Source organism: Jatropha curcas, chromosome 5 (assembly GCF_041381405.1).
Source record: "Jatropha curcas cultivar XTBG-Jc1 chromosome 5, XTBG_Jcur_1.0, whole genome shotgun sequence".
Lineage (NCBI taxonomy): Eukaryota > Viridiplantae > Streptophyta > Magnoliopsida > Malpighiales > Euphorbiaceae > Jatropha > Jatropha curcas.
Genome location: NC_143155.1, coordinates 5,447,292 through 5,469,520, shown reverse-complemented (window position 1 = coordinate 5,469,520; position 22,229 = coordinate 5,447,292). Strand labels below are relative to the sequence as shown.

The 22,229-nt window shown below is 32.7% G+C and overlaps 1 non-coding gene across 1 annotated transcript; it reads right to left on the bottom strand.

Moving 5' to 3' along the window:
- Window positions 1-15,966: 15,966 nt before the first annotated feature.
- On the bottom strand, window positions 15,967-16,073 carry LOC119369838 (small nucleolar RNA R71). The gene has a single exon (XR_005177410.1). It is a non-coding gene; the product is annotated as a small nucleolar RNA R71 (small nucleolar RNA).
- Between the last annotated feature and the right edge of the window lie 6,156 nt (window positions 16,074-22,229).

Below are 22,229 nucleotides of genomic sequence, written 5' to 3'. Positions count from 1 at the left end.
ACTAGTTATTGATAGTGACAATTACTTATCATCATAAATTAAGACTAATCACCGATCGCTACTATCCACCAACTACTGAAACAATTTATTATTTTTATTCATTTTTCTTACATTTAATAATAGATTTTAGAATTGTAACGCCCCAAAATTTTCGAATATCAAAATGATATTATTTGATCGGGATATGAATGGTGCTACAGAGAGGGGGATAATATTTTATTTAGATCCGAGAAAGATATTGAGTATAATTAACTATGAATGGATAGTGATTTACCGATCTATGAATAGTACGACCGGTCTGTGAATAGTACTATCGGTCCGGGAGTCGGTATTATTTTGGTCCGGAAAAATTACTATCTATGTGTCAAAGTTTATTTAATATTTTTAGAGTATGCAAACATGAATTTTTATGGGTAGAAAATAAGTAATGAATATTTTTGGAGAATTTAGAGAATTAGTGAATAGTGAATTATGGTGTTATATTAAGTAAGGAAATTTAAGGAATTATTTTTAAGGATTAAATTTGAGAATTTTATGGAGATAAATAATATTTTGAAGGAATTTAATTTGAGATTATTTGTAGCCATTAGATGAGATTACTTTTGACTTAATCTTAGCCATCCAATTGTGGAAAAAGACTAAACTACCCTTTAGTTGCTTTATAAGTCAACTTCTCAATTATTGAGCAACACTTTTTCTTTTCTTCTTCTTCTCCTACTCCATTTCCAACGCCAACTTTCTCTCTTCTTCTCTTCTTTGTTTTTTCTTCACTTCTACTCACTAAATCCACCAAATTTACACCATTAAACTTGATTTAAGTAAGTAATCCTAGAGAATTAAGGTTGAGAAGTGGTTCTTGGTGACTAATTTCAAGAAATTTGGAGATTCTCTACTTGAGCTAAAGGTTGGGGAAACCTTCTATCAAGGTGTAAGGCAAAGCTAAGGCTTGAGAGACTTTAATCCAAGCTTGTTTTAAGGTTAGTGTTTATAAACACAGTTACCTTACTCAAATTTTTGATTTTGTGCCTTTATGCTAGCATGTGTATATTTTGGGATTTTGTATGAAATGATTGATTTGTTGAATTTTGGTTGCAATAATATGCTCTTGGGTGATGTTTGATGAGTACTTATTATGTGATAGACATTTCTACCTTGTACCTTTGTTGTTCATGTTCTTTTCATGGTTGAAGAAAGCTGAATTTGGGAAAAACGAGTTATTGAGTGAGATTAAGGACCATTTTTCTATCCTTTATAATTTCCATTTGTGTTTGAGTCCTCATAAAAGTTGTAGGTCTACTTCTTAGCTTTCCAACCCATCCCCTTGTGTCCAATTTGGAGATACATAGCTCAACTTATGGCTGAAATACCTAAACTGACTCTGTTGTATCGGGCCACATGCATCACTGAATTGAGTGCCCATTTTGACCACTATAATGACAAGATTAGATTCTAAGTTCTTCATGAAAGTTGTTGCCCTGTGTCTTGAGACTTCCCTGGTTCTAGATTGGTTTAATTTGAGTGTTTGGTTAAGTAGGAATTCAATAAACATTGGACTTGGTTCTGCTGAATCAGGTCTGGTCTGCTGGTCTGTGTTCCTAGCTTGTGTTTGCTATCTTACAGATTGATCTACTCTATGGTTCCTTCATATTATTTGTAGCATTTTGTCTTAGCTTTCGAATGAATCTAATTTCATTCAATTTGGAGACCTATAACTCAAGTTATGTCTTAAAAACCCAACAAAGGTCAAGGTTATTTTAATGCTGGAAATTTCCTATGCCTTGAATCATAGGTTTATTTGGATAAATGTATGTATGAATCATGTGTGATGAGGTTCTCTTGATTATTTGTATGTTTGAGGATTGATTTGACCAAAATAAGATATAAGGTTGAAAAATGTTATTGTAGATATGTTTAAATGGATATAAATGGGCAAAATTGTTGGAAATAATGCATGATGAGGATAGAAATGGATACCTTGGTGCATAAGAGTTATGTTAGTATGCTTGGTTGGAGAAGGAAATTCCTCCCCTTGGTTTTCATTAAGAGGTAGGGTGGTAAGGCTTACTTAATTTTTTTTTTTTTTTGTATGGTATGCTATCTATATATATATGACATAAGTATGATTATTTTGATAATTTTCATATGTTTAGAGTTTTAAAAAAAATGGGTATTTAAGGTGTATGTGCTTTGAATTTTAAATAAGGAAAGTATGATTTTATATGATAAGAAGTTTCTTATGATAAATTTCATTATGACTTTAAGAAAGTTTTAAAAGAAAAGGAATTTATGAGAAATATCCTATATTAAGTAATTATGTTGAAGTATGAAGTTTTCATGAGTCACTTAAGTTCAAAAGTAAGCTTACATGTACGATTTCATATGATAAGAAATTTTCTATGTGAAGTAAGAAATTTTCATGAGTTAGTTATGTTCTAAAGTAAGCTTATATTATGAATTTAAGAAGACTAAAGAATAAGACAAGTTTTATGAGAAGTATTATGAATTAAGAATGATTTTGATTTGAGCTCTACTATGCATGATTGAAATGTGGAATGATGAGATTGATTTGGTTATATGAAGCTATGATCATATGCTAGGGTTATCCGCCCTTATAAATAGGCGGACGCGCTTATTTGTGTGATGGGGGTTGCGCTTTCATAGGCCACAATTGTGTGATGGGGGTGGCACTAACATAGGCCACGATCAAATTTTCATGAGGCTATGACTATATGCTAGGGTTATCAGCCCTTATAAATAGGCGGACGCGCTTATTTGTGTGATGAGGGTGGCGCTTTCATAGGCCACGATTGTGTGATGGGGGTGGCGCTAACATAGGCCACGATCAAATGTACTTATATTCATTCTGTATTAGTACGAGCCTTAACTAAGAATGAAATGTTATTTTTGCTATAAGAGAATGAAGACATATTTATATTTATAATCTTCTTATTGCTTTCAAAGTGTTTGAATTAAATTAAGGTGATTTCGGTATTTATATAATTGAGTAGTTTAAAGCACTTGCGAGACTTGCTTTGGCTATTCTTGTTATTTTAATTGTTGGTTATTTAGCACCACTGAGTCTTCTACTCAGCGCGTTGATTTTTATCACGCGCAGGTTAGGAGCAGAGGATGTTTGTCAAGACCCGAGAAGTAGCATCAGAGTAGATATACCATTTTGGGTAGGCTATTTTGTAAATGGTGATTAGAGTCGGGGCGATTGAGTGGTATCAGAGCATAGGTTTAGGCGATTCTAGGTTTATGTTTGATTTAAGGAAGATAAGTAATTAAGTGAAGATATATGTTATATATGTTTGATAAGTAATTTGACTCTGTAGCGGATCTTCTATGAATTGGTATTGGAGATAGAATGTGGATAAATGTTTTGGATCATGAAAGTAATATGACCTACTATTGGAGAGTACTGTAATAATATGTAAAGGTTGACATTAATGATTTTTTTTTAATGGTATCCCTTCGGATAGTTTGACGGAGTTACTTTTTGGAGAAATTTTTTTTTTTAAAAAAGCTAAGGATAGATCTTTGAGAGATGTGATGATTTTCCTGAGGCATTAAAGGATTTGTTTCCTCCTCTCCTTTGAGTCGGTAGGATTTCCATGTGCTTTGAATATCTTTGAGATTTGATTTGAAACTTGTGAATTTTGACTTTGGAATTGATTTACATTTATAACATAAATGGTATGAATGTGTGATAAAGAAAGTTTATTTAGCTTAAATTTTTAAGAAAAGTATCTTTTTTTTTTTTACTTTGCTATTGAATGATTGATTTTCGTTATGAAGTTTTTCCTTCCTTGATATTTGGATATAAGAAGATTTGATTTTCAAGTGTAATTTTACAAAGATTTTGAAAGATGAAAATATTGTTCTGGAAATGAAAATGAATTTACATATGTAGATTATTCATGTGTTTATGAAGTGTGTTGACTTGTGAATTTGTATGTACATAGATAACACTTGCATGAGATCTAGGCATGTGATGTGTATACATGAAGCATGAACATATGTACATATATACCCAGTGAAAGATATGTTGGTAATGAGTTGCTAGAATTACCAAGTAAATGAACTATATGATTTGAACTTGAGCATATTGGATTTTAAATGATTGAAGTGTGTGCTAGTATATGAATTTTGATGAGATTTGCATGGATTTTTGGCTAGAGTATGTAGTATTATTGCACAAGTGTAATTTATGAGACCTAATCGATATATACTTTGAGGTCGTTCACTTGGAATGTGAGAAATGATTAATATTTATAGGAGATGATAATATTTTGTGGAGTAAAAGTATGCTCAGTTTCTCATAAGCCATTTATGAATTATATATGGATTTTGTGGATAATATGGATTGTTATGATGATAAGAAAAAAAAATAAATTATTGTTTTTAGTAAGAATTAAATTGTTTTAATCCTTATGTGGAAATTTTGGAGCTCGTATAATTGTGGCACCTTATGGTGTAGCATAGAATAATTAGGCATTGAATTCTATGATATTGTCTTTTGATATGTAAAGAACCTATTGACTTCTAGATGCTATATGTATTATAAGCAGAGATATTGGATTAATGTGAGATGCTATGATGTTAGAAAAGTGAATGATTTCTTTAAGAAAATTTAAGATGATTATGCTATATAAATGTCATGTCATGAGGGTTAAGAGAATTGGTTAATGACAATGAGAATCAAAATATGGTTTGTTCAATTATTAAATTGATATTTAAATTAGTGAGCTGGATAAATATTAATGAATATGGTTATGTCAGCATTTTAAGATTAAGAAAAGAACACCTATAAAAGTTGAAAGGAATATGACTTGACATGACCTATAAGAGACTTAAAATTTGGGTTATTATTAATTGTATTAATTGGTAATTTTTGATTAATTAAGAAACCAGTTACTTCTAAGAATTAATGAAAATGGAGGTAATAAGTATCAAGCTATAGACTTGTACATTTTGGGATTCTATAAGTTAAGTGTGAATTGATAAGAATAATGATTTGAGGTGATCTTATCATGCTTAAATAGAACTGGTTTCTATGCCAAAATAATCAAATATATATAAGTAATCATTGTTAAGATGGAAGGATGTAGTGTGATATTAAAGGAGTTGTTTACTAGACATGAAAGGTTTATGGGGTTACATGAAATCACTATAATCTTAGGAATATAATATAACTTGATAAATTTCGGTTGGTGTTATAGGTCAAGCCTTGTTAAATAAATGAGCAAGTGGGTATAGTGTACATATGGAGCATTTTCACAAGCTATATTAAAATCATCTTGTTGCATTCATGTGTGTAGACTTCACTCTTGCATTTAAGTGGGTGCTACCATATGAATCTAAGTATTATGATATATATATGTATATTCATTTGTGAGTTAATGCATGTTATCTGTGATTTGGTTATGTGGGTTTAAGTATTAAACCGTAAAGCATAACCCTTGATTTTTGCATATGGTCCCTGAATTGCATATTAGAGGGAATGAAAGATGTTATGTAGTGATTCTATTGAAGAGTAAAGAGGAATTTTGAAGGATCTATATAGTTTGGCTGAATGATGAGATGATGATATGGTTATTAAATTAGAAATCTTGATTATCAATTTGGATGATTATGTCTGTATGTAAATCATTTGTTGTGGAGAACTCTTCATAGATCCTAAGGATATTAAGTATTAATCTTTTTGAGAAGAATTTATAGGAGACAAAAGGGAATTATAAGATTTTTAGTATTTGATTCAATTCAATTTCGAGGATGAAATTTTCTTAAGAGGGGTAGAGCTATAATGCCCCAAAATTTTCGAATCTCAAAATGATATTATTTGATCGGGATATGAATGGTGCTACAGAGAGGGGGATAATATTTTATTTAGATCCGAGAAAGATATTAAGTATAATTAACTATGAATGGATAGTGATTTACCGGTCTATGAATAGTACGATCGGTCTGTGAATAGTACTATCGGTCCGAGAGTCGGTATTATTTTGGTCCGAAAAAATTACTATCTATGTGTCAAAGTTTATTTAATATTTTTAGAGTATGCATACATGAATTTTTATGGGTAGAAAATAAGTAATGAATATTTTTGGAGAATTTAGAGAATTAGTGAATAGTGAATTATGGTGTTATATTAAGTAAGGAAATTTGAGGAATTATTTTTAAGGATTAAATTTGAGAATTTTAAGGAGATAAATAATATTTTGAAGGAAGTTAATTGGAGATTATTTGTAGCCATTGGATGAGATTACTTTTGACTTAATCTTAGCCATCCAATTGTGGGAAAAGACTAAACTACCCTTTAGTTGCTTTATAAGTCAACTTCTCAATTATTGAGCAACACTTTTTCTTTTCTTCTTCTTCTCCTACTCCATTTCCAACGCCAACTTTCTCTCTTCTTCTCTTCTTTGTTTTTTCTTCACTTCTACTCACTAAATCCACCAAATTTACACCATTAAACTTGATTTAAGTAAGTAATCCTAGAGAATTAAGGTTAAGAAGTGATTTTTGGTGACTAATTTTAAGAAATTTGGAGATTCTCTACTTGAGCCAAAGGTTGGGGAAACCTTCTATCAAGGTGTAAGGCAAAGCTAAGGCTTGAGAGACTTTAATCCAAGCTTGTTTTAAGGTTAGTGTTTATAAACACACTTACCTTACTCAAATTTTTGATTTTGTGCCTTTATGCTAGCATGTGTATATTTTGGGATTTTGTATGAAATGATTGATTTGTTGAATTTTGGTTGCAATAATATGCTCTTGGGTGATGTTTGATGAGTACTTATTATGTGGTAGACATTTCTACCTTGTACCTTTGTTGTTCGTGTTCTTTTCATGGTTGAAGAAAGCTGAATTTGGGAAAAACGGGTTATTGAGTGAGATTAAGGACCATTTTTCGATCCTTTATAGTTTCCATTTTGTGGGTCCCGAATGTGTATGGCACAACCCAAGAGGGGGGTGAATTGGGTTTTCTAAAAACTGAAATAAATTTTAGAAATTCTAAACAAGAATTAGAATTCTAAGTGCAGCGAAAAAACACACAAAACTTTGTGAGAGTAGAATATGGATTAGAATCTCCTCACAATGTTCTAATTTTAGATATAGAAAGTCTGTGCAAAGTGTAGCTATTGATTAGAACAGCTTCACACTGACTTGTACAATATCAGAGCTTCTTTATGAAGGAAAGTTATTGAACTCAGAACTTCCTCATAAAGTTTGCAAGACCATATAACACTACGTGAAAGATAGTTATTAGAACTTCTTCACAGAGTCTTAATCAGATGTTAAAGTAACTTTATGATGAAGAGTTATCAGGATTAGAACATCGTCATAAAGTTTAGAAAACAAAATAGAAACCCAAACAGTGAATTATACTGGAAATAGAACAACAGTTAGAACATTGCATATTCACTATATTAGAATACCAGAGTTTTAACGTTTAGAATAGATGAAACTTATTGTCGTTTTAGAACATCTGAATATTAACAATTTCAGCGTTTCTAAAAATTAAACAAGAGTGTGAAAGAGACAGTATCAACCAAACTTCAGACATAAAGAGATCAACACCGAGAGTTATAGTGGTTCGGCACTAACTCGCCTACATCCACTCCCCAAGACGCATCTTGAGATCCTCCACTAAGTTATCTCTTTTAAAGGGTAAGAGACAAACCAACAGTACAAGGCAAATAGATCAACAACCTAGATCTACCCTTTTGTCCCACTAGATTTTCCAAAGGTTCTAGTTAACCTCAACCCTTTCTGTTTTTGGTAGAGTACAGAAAACTCAATTCAAGACATTGCTATCCCACACATGGAGAAGGTCGCTTGATAACCTCTATCTCAATAGCTTCTAACCTAAGCTATTACACTCAAAAGTTTAACAAAATAAAGAGCCTGTCTACTGTAGAATACAGATTCTAAATAGACAGAAAGAAACGCCTATATAAGCACAGGAAAAACAGTTTTATCAGATTAGAAGATCGATTAGGACACAGAACTGTTTTTCAAAATGTAACTGTAAAAATTCTTTTCTTCTTTAAATATGAAAACGTTAAGGTATAGAGATGAAAAGAAAATGGGGGTAGAGTAAGTTTTGAGAGAAAAAGATTCGTTCAATGAGAGAGAGTGCTCTTAAAACAATTACTCTTACTTCACCAAATGTTTAAGGCGTGAGTGTTCCTTTATATATAGGAAACAAGGGAGCTGTCACCTTTTGGAAAGAGATTGAAAACAGAATATCTTCTTTCCTTATTTTAGAAGATGTGAGAATCTTTGTTACCAAAAATTATTTCATCTTTTTTGGTAAGAGAATAAAACCCGATTTTCACTTTCCTTTAGAAAAGATTTTTGACAGCATTTATTTTGGAAAGAATTTATTTGCGGAAAGATGCACTTACCAAAACCGAAAGAGATTTCCCTTTCATTTTAAGGTAAGCGAATAACTTTGAAACACTTTAGATCTTTCAAAATATATTTCTGAAAGAGTAAATGATTTTATTACCAAAAACATTAGAGAAGAAAATCTCTTTAGTTTTTAGGAAAAATAAATCTTTTCGATTTAAAGGAATATTTTCGAAAATAAATTATTTTGAAGAAAACTAATTTTTCCGAAAAAATATTTTTGAGAGAGAAAACGATTTTTGTGCTCATATATAACCTTTCTCTCTATCCTACAAAGTTTCCTAAAAGCCTAGATGACTAGGATCTTCGAAATCTTCACTCTCAATGTAGGACTTGCCTTGTATAATTTCTTTCCAAAGATATTCTGCATAAAATAAAATTAGCACAAATAATATAATTTAAATTTATTTGTTTTGTAATAATCATCAAAATCCGAGATAAGCATTTTGACCCTTGAGCCAACACATTTGTGTCTAAGTCCTTCATAAAAGTTGTAGGTCTACTTCTTAGCTTTCCAACCCATCCTCTTGTGTCCAATTTGGAGATACATAGCTCAACTTATGGCTGGAATACCTAAACTGACTCTGTTGTATCGGGCCACATGCATCACTGAATTGAGTGCCCATTTTGACCACTATAATGACAAGATTAGGTTCTGAGTTCTTCATGAAAGTTGTTGCCCTGTGTCTTGAGACTTCCCTGGTTCTAGATTGGTTTAATTTGAGTGTTTGGTTAAGTAGGAATTCAATAAACATTGGACTTGGTTTTGCTGAATCAGGTTTGGTCTGCTGGTCTGTGTTCCTAGCTTGTGTTTGCTATCTTACAGATTGATCTAGTCTATGGTTCCTTCATATTATTTGTAGCATTTTGTCTTAGCTTTCGAATGAATCTAATTTCATTCAATTTGGAGACCTATAACTCAAGTTATGTCTTAAAAACCCAACAAAGGTCAAGGTTATTTTAATGCTGGAAATTTCTTATGCCTTGAATCATAGGTTTATTTGGATAAATGTATGTATGAATCATGTGTGATGAGGTTCTCTTGGTTATTTGTATGTTTGAGGATTGATTTGACTAAAATAAGATATAAGGTTGAAAAATGTTATTGTAGATATGTTTAAATGGATATAAATGGGCAAAATTGTTGGAAATAATGCATGATGAGGATAGAAATGGATACCTTTGTCCATAAGAGTTATGTTAGTATGCTTGGTTGGAGAATGAAATTCCTCCCCTTGGTTTTCATTAAGAGGTAGGGTGGTAAGGCTTACTTAATTATTTTTTTTTTTTTGTATGGTATGCTATCTATATATATATGACATAAGTATGATTATTTTAATAATTTTCATATGTTTAGAGTTTTAAAAAAAAAAGGGTATTTCAAATGTTTTAGATTTTATTTTTCGAACCATCGCGATTGTTTTCTTTAGTCTAAGGTGATTATTTTTCGTTCCTTTGCATTGCTTTTGTTTATTTTATTTGGTTTTCTTTTTAATAATTTGTAAATTTATAGTCATTTGAAATAAAATTTTGATATAGTCTCTCTCAAATATGTCACAGTTGATTGATTTTTAGTGTTTTTTTTTTGGTATCCTCTCAGTGGATTTTATGTTTTGATTTATTAGTTTTCTCCTTTCATGAAGTTGTTCCTCATAATTAAGGAGTTTTTATATTGACCTTTTTATTTCTTTTTTATTGGCAATTCAAAATACAAGATTGACGTGTTGGTTGCACGTGGTTGGAGACTTCAAATAAGTTTTACTAATGGAATCTGGTAATACGGCTTATTCCTCCATAGAGTTTAATATAGTAGACTCTTCTATGGATATCAGTTGTAGCAAGTTTCTAAAAGAACAAAGTGCAAAACAATACTGTAAAAAGTTTTTTTATTTTCCTATTTGAAAATGGACCAGCTTTACCTGAAAAATTAATTTCTTCTACCAAAATCATCTCTAAATAGAAGATTACAATTTTCTATATTTGTATTTCTTCTTCCCATGAAAATATTATGATATACTAAAGTCATTTTCTTTACTGAGGAATTGACAAATTTCTCAAAAAAAAAAAAATTTACATATTTCTCACGTTGGCTAACTTTTTATATCAATATTTTTATTGCAGTTTCTTTTAATTTTTTTCCAACTATTTAATGACTATATTTTTATTTTCCTTTTTTCATTTTTTCAACCCAAATCAGTCAAACCTTATTTACTTTACTTTTCTTATTTGGTTTAGTAGGTAACGCAGTCTCAACCTCTAACTTTTTTTTTTTTTTTTTTATGCAAACTCCATCTTTTAACATTTATGAGTGATATTCATTAGATTTTTCAACTAAATTTATTGTCTCCATATATGTCTTCAACTTAATTGTATATTCCACTTAATTAATTATTTGATTGTGATGAAACACATCATGCTATTAAATATATACATATAAGTGTGAATGTATTTACAGTTAAATACATTAGTTGTTTGTTCTTACAATTTCACGAAGTATAAATATAAATATGATGTTTGAACTTTTAACAATTTTTATTTTGGTATATGAATGGAAAATTTTCTTAATCCAATATCTAACTATTAAAAATTTTCCAATTAAGTGTTTATTACTTGCGTGGCTAGTTGAAATTGTCATTAGGACGACCAGAACCCGAGAAATAATAGTAAATACATTGATTAATTTCAAAATAATTGAGTTTTATAAACTAACGTGCATGGCACGAGATCTAGAGTTTAAAATTACTAAGTTGCTCCTTTTTTCATCTCACCTTCTAATTTGTTGCATTTTCTTCAAACTCGATTCCATCTCCAATAAGCAATTGTATCCTCTCGCTCTCTTTCTCAAAAAAATTCAATTGCCTCTCTCACTCATCTTTAACCAAATACACCAAAATCTATTTTGCATTGGATGTTGATGTATTTTTTCTAATTAACTATTTGCTTATCATGATTCATTTATTTAATCTCATTGAAATAATAATCTTCTTTACAATCTCTCTATTGCATTCGATAAACTCTCTCTCTCTCTCTTAATGTAAGATTCACATGATCATACACCCATACATGATATGTAAAAGTGAATGGATTGAATACCTACCTCTTGTAGTGTAGCAGATGAATAACCTCTTGCCTTGCGTTATCGGTTTGCTGACCATAGAAGCAATTACGAATTAACGAATTGTTCCTATTATCCACAGTCTAAAAGTCTTTGTTGTCTTCACGATATCAATGACAGAACAGTCAGATTACGAGAGAGTTTTTTTCTATTAGCGATAGTGGAGAACGTGTTCTCCTACTCTTTTGTTTTAGTTGGATGACTACAAGTTAGTGTAATCCTACTAAAATTCAAACTCTCTTATTATAACCAACCATGATCATATTTAAACTTATTTAAATACTATAAATAATTAGACATATTAATTATTAATAATGGACCAAGTTAAAAAGCTAGTCATCAGTGTACCTATACGTGTCCATTAATTCCAACATCTCCCACTCGCATATGACAAGAGTTGACCCGTTCATAGCTAGGACATTCATACTCGGTAGATAGACTATGCGATCAACATATTTTGAGAGTTCTTTACTATAAACTTGTTAGAGATATATAGCATCTTGATAGGAAAAAGCCCTTCAAAGTAGAAAAGTATGTGCTACTCCAGATTATTTATCACATTTATTGTTACCATTGGTCTCATTATTTTATATTCACAATTACATCAACTCATAAACATAATTGGTCGGCTTGTGAACACAAAACTTAAATATGACCGTAAAATAATCTTCAGTTCAAATTAATTCTCTCGATCATAATTCAACTCGTCTTTCTAGAAATGTCCCATATAATCGCATCAATCATGATTTTCTAGCAATGCTCTAAGACACCAATCACCGAATTGCATCTCAAGAATCAGTCAAAGTAGTAAGTGTACTAGTTTAGAGAACTATCATTCTCAAAGAGTCTCACATAACTAACAGTTGAGATCACTTACCTCGGTAACTCATTTGGTTGTCATTTCGTATATGTGGTATGACGCAGATGTCATAGTGTTATTCTTTCTCCTTTCACACTGAGCACACGTTTACTAAAATAAAGATTTAGTTTTCAACACTATGCAGATGGTATAGTTTAGACACACTCAATGTCTAACTTAAGTTCACTAGTCTACTAAATAACTTAAGAACTCACAGCTAACGACTAAGACAGATTTCAATATACTTACAGATAATTATAGCTATCATAACTTCATCGTATTAAGTATATTTCATTTCTCTAAATGAGTCGATTTGTTAGCTTTTAAGCACAAACTCTTCTAATTATCACTCAAACAAATCTGCTTGAAAATAGTCTTACCTTTATTTATCACATAGATAAACAAAGATGATTACCTATGTGATGAGGTCAATCATATATCTGCTTAATATGCTTTTAACAAATCAATAACAGTAAATATATAAAAAATATTCATTCTCATGTATGTATAAAATAATTAACATGTCTTATTATTAACAAAAAAAATAGGTGAAAAAAGGTCATAAAGCTCAAAAAATAATAAAAAATACATTTAACATATACGCTGTCCTTGAGATTTTGTATGTCATCTGAATACATCTCTAGGCACAGATTTGGTCAATGGATCTGTCACCATTTTACGCGTAGATATGTGTTTCATGTTCACCTCTTTGCATGTAATCATGTCTTTCATAAAATTATATTTTATATCAATATGTTTAGTCTTGTAATGAAATTTTGGATCCTTAGTGTAAGCTATTGCTGCTTGACTATTACACTTAATTACAACTGTTTCATTGGTAGCACTAATACACAAATGTTTCAAAAATCTCGTCAACTAGATTACTTCTTGTGCTGCAGCCAAAAATGCTACAAATTTAGCTTCCATTGTGGATAATGCTATACATGATTGTTTCTTTCGACTCCAAGATATGGCACCATTGTTGAATAAGAAAATAAATCCAAGAGTGGATTTTCTCTCATCTGTATCTCCTGCCCAATCAGCATCTATATAGCTTCTCAATTGCAGATTACCACCTTGAAATATAATGAATAGTCTGCAGTATCTTTAAGACACCTAAATATCCTTTTAACTGTTCTCCAAGGTGCTGAACTTGGATTGGATTTATATCTGCTTACCATCCCAATGACAAAATAAATATTAGGTGATAGTTTTATTTTTATAGTATTTTTAATATAGTTTTTATTAGAATTGTTAGTTTTTTTTTTTTAATTACTTTATTTAGTTTTTATTTTAGTTTTATTTATGTTTTTTGTGTAAAGCTTCCTTGAATCATAATTCACTTGATCTTAAGGAAATTTGTAAGGTTTTGGCATAGAAAAGAGCAAAATAAAGCAAAACACTCAGGCTCTAGCACGCCCTGCTCGTGCACATCATCACGCCCGTGCTGGATTCAAGGAAAATCAAGTGGAGACTTAGATTCTAGCACGCCCAAGCCGTGCTATATGGCACGCCCGTGCCAAAAGAGGACATCAACCTAAAGGCGTGTTTGCCTAAGCACGGCCCGTGCTGCATTTCACCATGGAGACTCAGAGCCTAGCACACCCTAACTGTACTATGTGGCACGCCCATGCCACAAATCCTTATCTAGGCGTACCCCTGAGCACGACCCATGCTGAACCCTCCATAGAATCAAGTTTCAGCATGCCCAGACCGTGCCTCACAGCATGTCCGTGTTAAAAATAGTCCTATTTTGAGTCGAAAATGCCAGCCAGTCTCTATCACTTACATGGGCCCACCTGAGATATTTTCCTAACCTGCAAATCAAGTTCTAATCCTATTTAGGCACATGGAAGAGTCCTAATTGAGAAGAAATTCAAAGCCTAAACAGTTTCCTATTTTCAAAAAGATTTCTTACTTGATGAGGACTCTATTTCCTAAACGAAATCGGATTTTCTCCCAGGAAGTCTATATAAAGAGAGGAGCCATTCATTGTAGAGACATCTCCAGTTTTGATAATTTTTGTTCTATTGTTCTTCTCTCTATCCAAGACTTCAACTGTTCAAGATTTGTGCCAAGGTTTAAGGAAGCCGTCCATAATTAATTGTTAACTAGTTTTTATCTCTAAACTCTTAATCTTATTTTATTCTTTCATTATTCTGATTGATTATGAAATTTTATTAAGTATTATTGAGTTTTATTTAATTACTATATCGAACAAAACTCTCATACTAGGGATTTGATGTAGATTAATTTCTTTTCCAATTTATAAAATTATATTTATTTTTCTTTGTTCAAAGTATAATTTATTATTAAACTTAATGCTTCCAGGCAGAGTTTCTCCCCTGGATTAATTTATTTCATTAATCACTATCAGGAGAAGGGTTCTTGATATGAAAAAAGGTAATAAATTACATGAGAATAATAACTTGATGCGGAAGCTATATGGTTTGACTCATGGGGGTTTTCATAAGTTAATGACCTTAGGTTATGAATTTAAAAAAGAACTTAATGGTTTAATTCATGTTTGATTGTACTATTGGAAGATAGGTAATTAGACCGGGTTAAAATAGCTAACAATACATCGGGAGAGCTTGTTAGTGATTTTAGGGTTATTTCCTCTACTTGAACAATTAAAATTGATTAATGAACTAATAAAATAAATTGGATAGAATTAAGTGAAGTCAAAATCCCTTCTAGCCTCTAAGCCTTGATTTCTTTTAATCAAAATTGCTTTGCTTGATTTCTTTTTATTCTCTTTTATTTGTTGAATTTAAAATAACTCCCCTTATTACCGTTTAAATAATAGTAGGTTAACATAATTTTGATACTTGGTATACAATCTCTGTGGACATGATACTTTATTCATTCTATATTACTTGTTGTGATTTCGTACACTTGCAAAAATCACTGTCAAGTTTTTGGTGCCGTTGTCGGGGATTGACGTTACCAATATCAATACTAGCTATCCTATTATTAATTTAGACATTTGTTTTTGTTTATTATTTATTTAATTTAATTTTTATGGAAGATTATTTCAGGTGTTTATGCAAGACGATCAGGTAGAACTGAGCCGTTGATCTTTGATCTAGAAATCGAAAAAATTTGTCGTAGGAACAATGCTGCTAGAAGAGCATGTGAGAACAAACCAAAACAGCAAGCAAACATGGATGATGAAGTTAACACTCAGGACGGACCTCAACCTCATGTCCGCACCTTGCGAGATTACACTACACCTTCTCTCAATGGAACAACCTCGAGTATCACTAGACCTAGGGTGGAAGCTAACAATTTTGAAATTTAACCTGCAATTATCCAAATGCTTTCCACCTCAATTCAATATGGAGGTTTACCTAGTGAAGATCCTAATGCCCATATCACAAATTTCCTAGAGATTTGCCATACTCTTAAACAAAATGGAGTTTTTGAGGATGCCATAAAATTAAGACCCTTTCCTTTCACTCTTAAGGACAAAGCACAATCCTGGTTACAATCATGCCCTGCTGGAAGTTTTACAACATGGGAAGAATTAGCCCAAAAATTTTTAGCAAAATTCTTCCCATCTTCAAAGACCACAAAACTGCGCAATGAGATAATGACCTTTGTCCACCATGATCAAGAGAGTTTGTATGAAGCTTGGGAGAGATTCAAGGACTTATTGAGAAAGTGCCTACATCACAGGTTGCCTAATTGGTTACAGGTACAAATTTTTTATAATGCATTATCTCCTAAGATTAAGATTACTCTAGATGCAGCTGCAGGTGGATATTTTGAAAGAAAAGAAATTGATGAGGCATATGACTGGATAGAAGAGATGGCAAGCAATAACCATTATCAAAGCAACTCCAAAAGGAAGAAGACTGCAAGAGTTTATAAGATTGATGCCATTACCGCACTCAATGCCATAGTAGACAATATGGTAAGGAAGTTGGACTTATTAACTACTAACTCGGTTAATTCTATTGTGCAACCTTGTGACAGGTGTGATGGACAGCATGGGATTGGAGAATGCATGTTAGATTCTTTAAATCCATAAATTTCGAAGCAAGTAAACTATGTGATGAATCAAGGAAGGAAGAATTACCCATACTCTAACTCTTATGATAACAGGTTGAGAAATCACCCTAATTTTTTGTATGGGAATCCAAACAATGCCTTGAACGCACCATTAGGTTTTCTACCTCAAGAGAAAAAGTCTTATGATGATCTCCTTATTGCCCTCTCTAAATTGCACATGGACTTCATGAACGAAACCTGAGAAAACAACAAAATCCAACAATCTGCGATAAGGAACTTGGAGATTCAACTAGGACAGTTTGCAAACATGATGGCCTCTCCAACCCAAGGTACGTTGCCTAATAATACTTAAAAAATCATAAGGAATAGGTACAAGCTATCACCTTGAGGAATGGCAAATAGTTGGAGGATCCACCCAAGATGGAGAAGGAGAAGAAGGAGCAGAAAAAAGTCCCCATCATTGACCTAGAAGAGAAAGAGGAAGTACAACCCTATGTTCCACGTGTTCCTTTCCCACAAAAGTTAAAGAAAACACAAGATGACAAGAGTTTCCTCAAATTTCTTGGTGTCTTCAAAAAGCTTCAAATAAACAGTGACATGATAAACATATTATCCTAAGGAATCTAAAGGTAGGCTAATAGGTATTACTCTATGACTCTAGACTCCATTTTTTTTTTCAAGAAAATTGCGCTCTAGGTGGTCTGGACCATTCACAACCAAGGAAATTTTTCCACATGAAGCAGTTGAAATAGTCAATGGAAACAGGAGTTTCAAGGTTAATGCTCAACGGTTAAAGGTTTACCAAAGTGGATACTTCAATCCAGTCAAAATCGATATAAGCCTTGTTTAATTTTTACCTTATAGGGTCTAGTGCATCCAGCTTAACGACGTTAAACAAAAGCGCTTGTGGGAGACAACCCATATTCTTTTCTTTAACCTTCTTATTTTAGTTTATTTTTGTTATAGTTTTCCTAATTTTTTACCATGTTTGTTCTTCTGTTTTCAGTCAAATTCTTTCAGGTAAAAGTTGAGGTATAGGCTCTAGCACGCCCTTGTCGTGCTCATCAGCACGCTCGTGATTCAAAAAGGGGAAATTGCTTCGAGGGTCAGACTCTAGCATTCCCTGACCGTGCTCTGAAGCATGCCCATGTTTTAAAAGTAAAGATCGGTCGTGCAAGTCAGAGGCTAGCACGCCCTAGTCGTGCTCCTGAGCACTCTCGTGCATCAAAAAGGCAAAAAATTGCTTGAAGGTCAGAGGCTAGCATGCCTCAGTCGTGCTCCTCGGCACACCTGTGCTAGGTAAGACAAATTTTTCTATTGCAAGTCAGAGGCTAGCACACCTTGACCGTGCTCCACAGCACGCCCATGCTCTAAAAAGGTGTAGATCAGTCTTGTAAGTTAGAGTCTAGCACGCCCAAGCCGTGCTCCTCAGCACGCCTGTGCCAAGTAAGAAAAAAAATTTCTTTTGCATGTCAGAGACTAGCACGCCCGTGCCAACCACCGCCTCAAAGACTCAGCAGCGAGCACGCCTTGACCGTGTCGAGTGGCACGCCCGTGCCACGTTCCAGATTTGCGTGTTTAAAACGTGCCTTTTCGGATACTGCAAACCTCCTTCTATTTAAAGCGCATGCCCTAACCACAATTTCATCTCTTCTCTCTTCTTCTTAGCATGCCCTAGTCGCCCCTTTCCTTCTTCTCCATTTTTCTCTCCTTTTCTCTCAAACCAAAAGCTTAGCAAACCAATTTTCTTCTCTTTTCTCTTTCTTTCACCATGCCTCCAAGGTACAAACGCAGCAGACCTGCATCTTCAATGGTTACAAGAAATTAGCCAATCGCCTGTCCTTCAACCGTCTCTCTTCCACCCGTTCCTCCTCCTACAGCTTAAGTTCCTCCTCCATTTGAAATCAACTCACCAGAATAACAGGAAAGGTACAATAAACTCTCTCTTCGCCCTATTCTGCCAAATCATTTTATTGATGAATCTACTTTAGGACCAGTAGGGCTTAGAGATGCTGTTTTAGAACTCCTTAAGCGTATTGGGTGGGAATAGTTTATTACCATGAATGACCTTGTTTATGCGCCTATGACTTTAGAATTTTTGAGTTCATATTCTACCCTTATTCGTCTGTTGCCTTTTGAATTTCCTAGCAAAATTAAATTCAGGCTTTTTGGGAGAAATTATGAACTTTCAGTTAATGAGGTTAGTCACATCTTTGGTTTCCCAACTGAGAATGTCCTTAATCAAATACATAAGGATTTTAGAGATCGAACCACATGGACAATACTGACTGGAGAAGATAACTACAATCCTAGGTTTTCAAAAGCGTCAAAATTAAGAAACCCAACTTTGAGGTATATTAATAAATTCTTAGCCAACACTATTTTTGGGCGATGCGAGAGTGTTGGAGTGTTGAGTCTAAATGAATTATATTTTATATGGGCGATCAATCAGGGGATTTTTCTCAATGTTGGTTACTGGTTATGCTTACGATGGGCTAGAGTTGCACGAGCAGATAAAAGAGCTATTATGATGGGGTGTTTTGTGACCCGAATTGCATCTTATTTGAGAGTTTGGAACCCTACTAGGCCAGTATATGATAGTGTTGAAGGAGGAAAGGGCACTAGGCTAGATTTAGATGTGATAATGCATATGAAGTTGGTAGAAAAGATAGGAGATTCATTTCATATTGTGGGATCCTTAGAAGACAGTTGTAATGAGGAGGAGGACGAGGATGCTGGTGACACTAATATGGAGGAGGGTAATCCCAATCCTTTCCCTAGTTTTGATACTTCTTCTGGTGCAGGTACTTCTGGAGCTGGTCTTTCTTTTCAAGGATCATCAAACTTGTCCAATGATGAAGTTCTTGCACATATGATGTCCTGAATGGACATGTTTGATACTCGCCTTAATGGAATGGAGTTCATGATTGTTGACCGTTTCCAAGTCATAAAGATTATGCATGAGAGCCTCGACTCTCGTATAGACACCATGCAAGGCCAATATCAGGGAATTGCTAGTCAACTCCAAATAGTGATTCAATTGCTGCAGCCACATCCACCTCCACCACCTGAAGATTGATTATTTTTGGTTCTTTTTCTTTTGCTTTTTTATTTTTATTTTTGTTTATTTATTTACTTGTATTCAGTATTTTGGACATTATGTTTTTCTTGTTTTTAGTGTTTCTTTTTCATAGCTTTGATAAATTCTAACACCCGGCTCTTATCATATCTTTTCCTTCAATCTTATTGTATTTTTCAATACAATGACAGTAATGGTTCCTCCACTTTCTTATTATTTTGTCACATTATTGATAATATGATAAGTTTGGGGAATTACTTTAAAGCTCATTGGGGACAACGTGCTAGATTAAGTTAGGGGAGGGAACTAAAATTTTAATTTTCTTTTGTTTCATTAGTTTAATATGGTTGGAATAATTATGAGCAAGTTTAAAAATTATCATAATTCATTAACTTGCAATGAATTTAATTGTTCTTCAAAGTTAATTATTTTTAGCTTAAGTTTTAATTTTTGATTTAACATGATTCTTTGGTTTAACTATTTATTTGTTAGATTATAAACACTAATTTTTTGTGAATTCTATCATATATAGATGTGTTTTAATAAAAATTTATTTAACCTTGGCATTCTTAGAACAAATTAGAATTTCCTTTGAGCAAAATTTTAAATGCTTACATTTAGAAAGAGATGATTTAGGTTTGTTGAACTTCATACTTAGCCCAAACCACCTAAGTTAAAGTATGGCCTTTGCAACCAATTTGAAGCCTATAAACCATAAAATTTTCTTGTTCACCTTTTTTTTTAAACCTAGCCATTAAACCAATTTCAATTCTTACCTTGAGTGTAATAATGTATAATTGAAGGATTTGATTTTTATTAAAGCATAGCAACACAAAGGGAGAAAATTACATTAATACTAGCAAGTGAAGCAAGTAGAAAAACTCAAAGAGAAACACCCCATAAAAGAAGCAAACAATCAAGAATCCAAGTTTGGGGAATTAAGTAAGGAAGAAATTATCAAAAGTGTTATGAAGAGACCTTGCCAAAAGTATCTCTAATTTTGAGCTAGTGAAGAACTTCAAGTTAATCTCCCTTACAAATAAAAATTTGTGTTTAATATAAATGAAAATTTTGATATTTTGCATTCTTTGTACTTTTGTCTACCATGTTATCCTTTTTCTTTGTTCAGTTATGATTATATCCCTAAAAACCCATTACAACCTAAAATATAGACCTTTTGATCTTTTAAATTGTATGCATTTCAATTGTGGAGAAGGGATGACTAATTTTGCTTATGGGAATGTTGAACTTATATTATTAAACATCTTATTTAAAGGTTAAATACTTTTTGTAGAAATTCATATTCTATTTGTCATAGGTTGAATAATTATTGGTGTTGAAAATCTTATTAACTTATGTTTAAATTAGGGAATATGTTTTACTGAAAATTGAATCTTTGCTAGAATATAATTAGCATAGGAAACACTTGATTTATTCTCATGTTAATGATTTTTGATACTTTTGAAATTGTGAATAATTATCCCCAACCATATTAAGTTAGCTTTGTTAGTTTGTTTAGCTTGTATTCTTCTTTAGTTATTAGTTTTGTTGCTTGAGGACAAGCAATGGTTTAAGTTTGGGGAATTTTGATAGTGTTATTTTTATAGTATTTTTAATATAGTTTTTATTAGGATATTTATTTTTTTAATTACTTTATTTAGTTTTTATTTTAGTTTATTTATTTTTTTGTGTAAAGCTTCCTTGAATCATAATTCACTTGATCTTAAGGAAATTTGTAGGGTTTTGGCACAGAAAAGAGCAAAATAAAGCAAAACACTCAGGCTCTAGCACGCCCTGCCCGTGAACATCATCACGCCCGTGCTGGATTCAAGGAAAATCAAGTGGAGACTCAGACTCTAGCATGCCCAAGCCGTGCTATATCATACGCAAATGCCATAAGAGGACATCAACCCAAAGGCGTGTTTGCCTAAGCACGGCCTGTGCTGCATTTCATCATAGAGACTCAGAGCCTAGCATGCCCTAGCAGTGCTATGTGCACGCTCATGCCACAAATCCTTATCTAGGCGTGCCCCTGAGCACGGCCCTTGCTGAACCCTCCGTAGAATCAAGTTTTGGCACGCCTAGACCGTGCCTCAAAGCATGCCCGTGCTAAAAACCAAGTGTTGTTTTGAGTCGAAAACGCCAGCCAGTCTCTATCACTTACATGGGCCCACCTGAGATATTTTCTTGACGTGCAAATCAAGTTCTAATCCTATTTAGGCGCATGGAAGAGTCCTAATTAAGAAGAAATTCAAAGCCTAAACAGTTTCCTATTTCCAAAAAGATTTCTTACTTAATGAGGACTCTATTTCCTAAACGAAGTCGGATTTTTTACCAGGAAGTCTATATAAAGAGAGGAGCCATTCATTGTAGAGACATCTCCAATTTTGATAATTTTTGTTCTATTGTTCTTCTCTCTCTCTTCATGACTTCAAGTGTTCAAGATTTGTGCCAAGATTCAAGGAAGCCATCCAAAATTAATTGTTGACTAGTTTTTTATCTCTAAATTCTTAACCTTGTTTTATTCTTTTATTATTTTGATTGATTATGAAATTTTTATCAGAACTAAACTCTCATTCTAGAGATTTGATGTAGCTTAATTTCTTTTCCAATTTATAATATTAGATATGTTTTTCTTTGTTCAAAGTATAATTTATTATTAAACTTAATGCTTCCAGGTAGAGTTTCTCCCCTGGATTGATTTATTTCATTAATCACTATCGGGAGAAGGGTTCTTGATATAT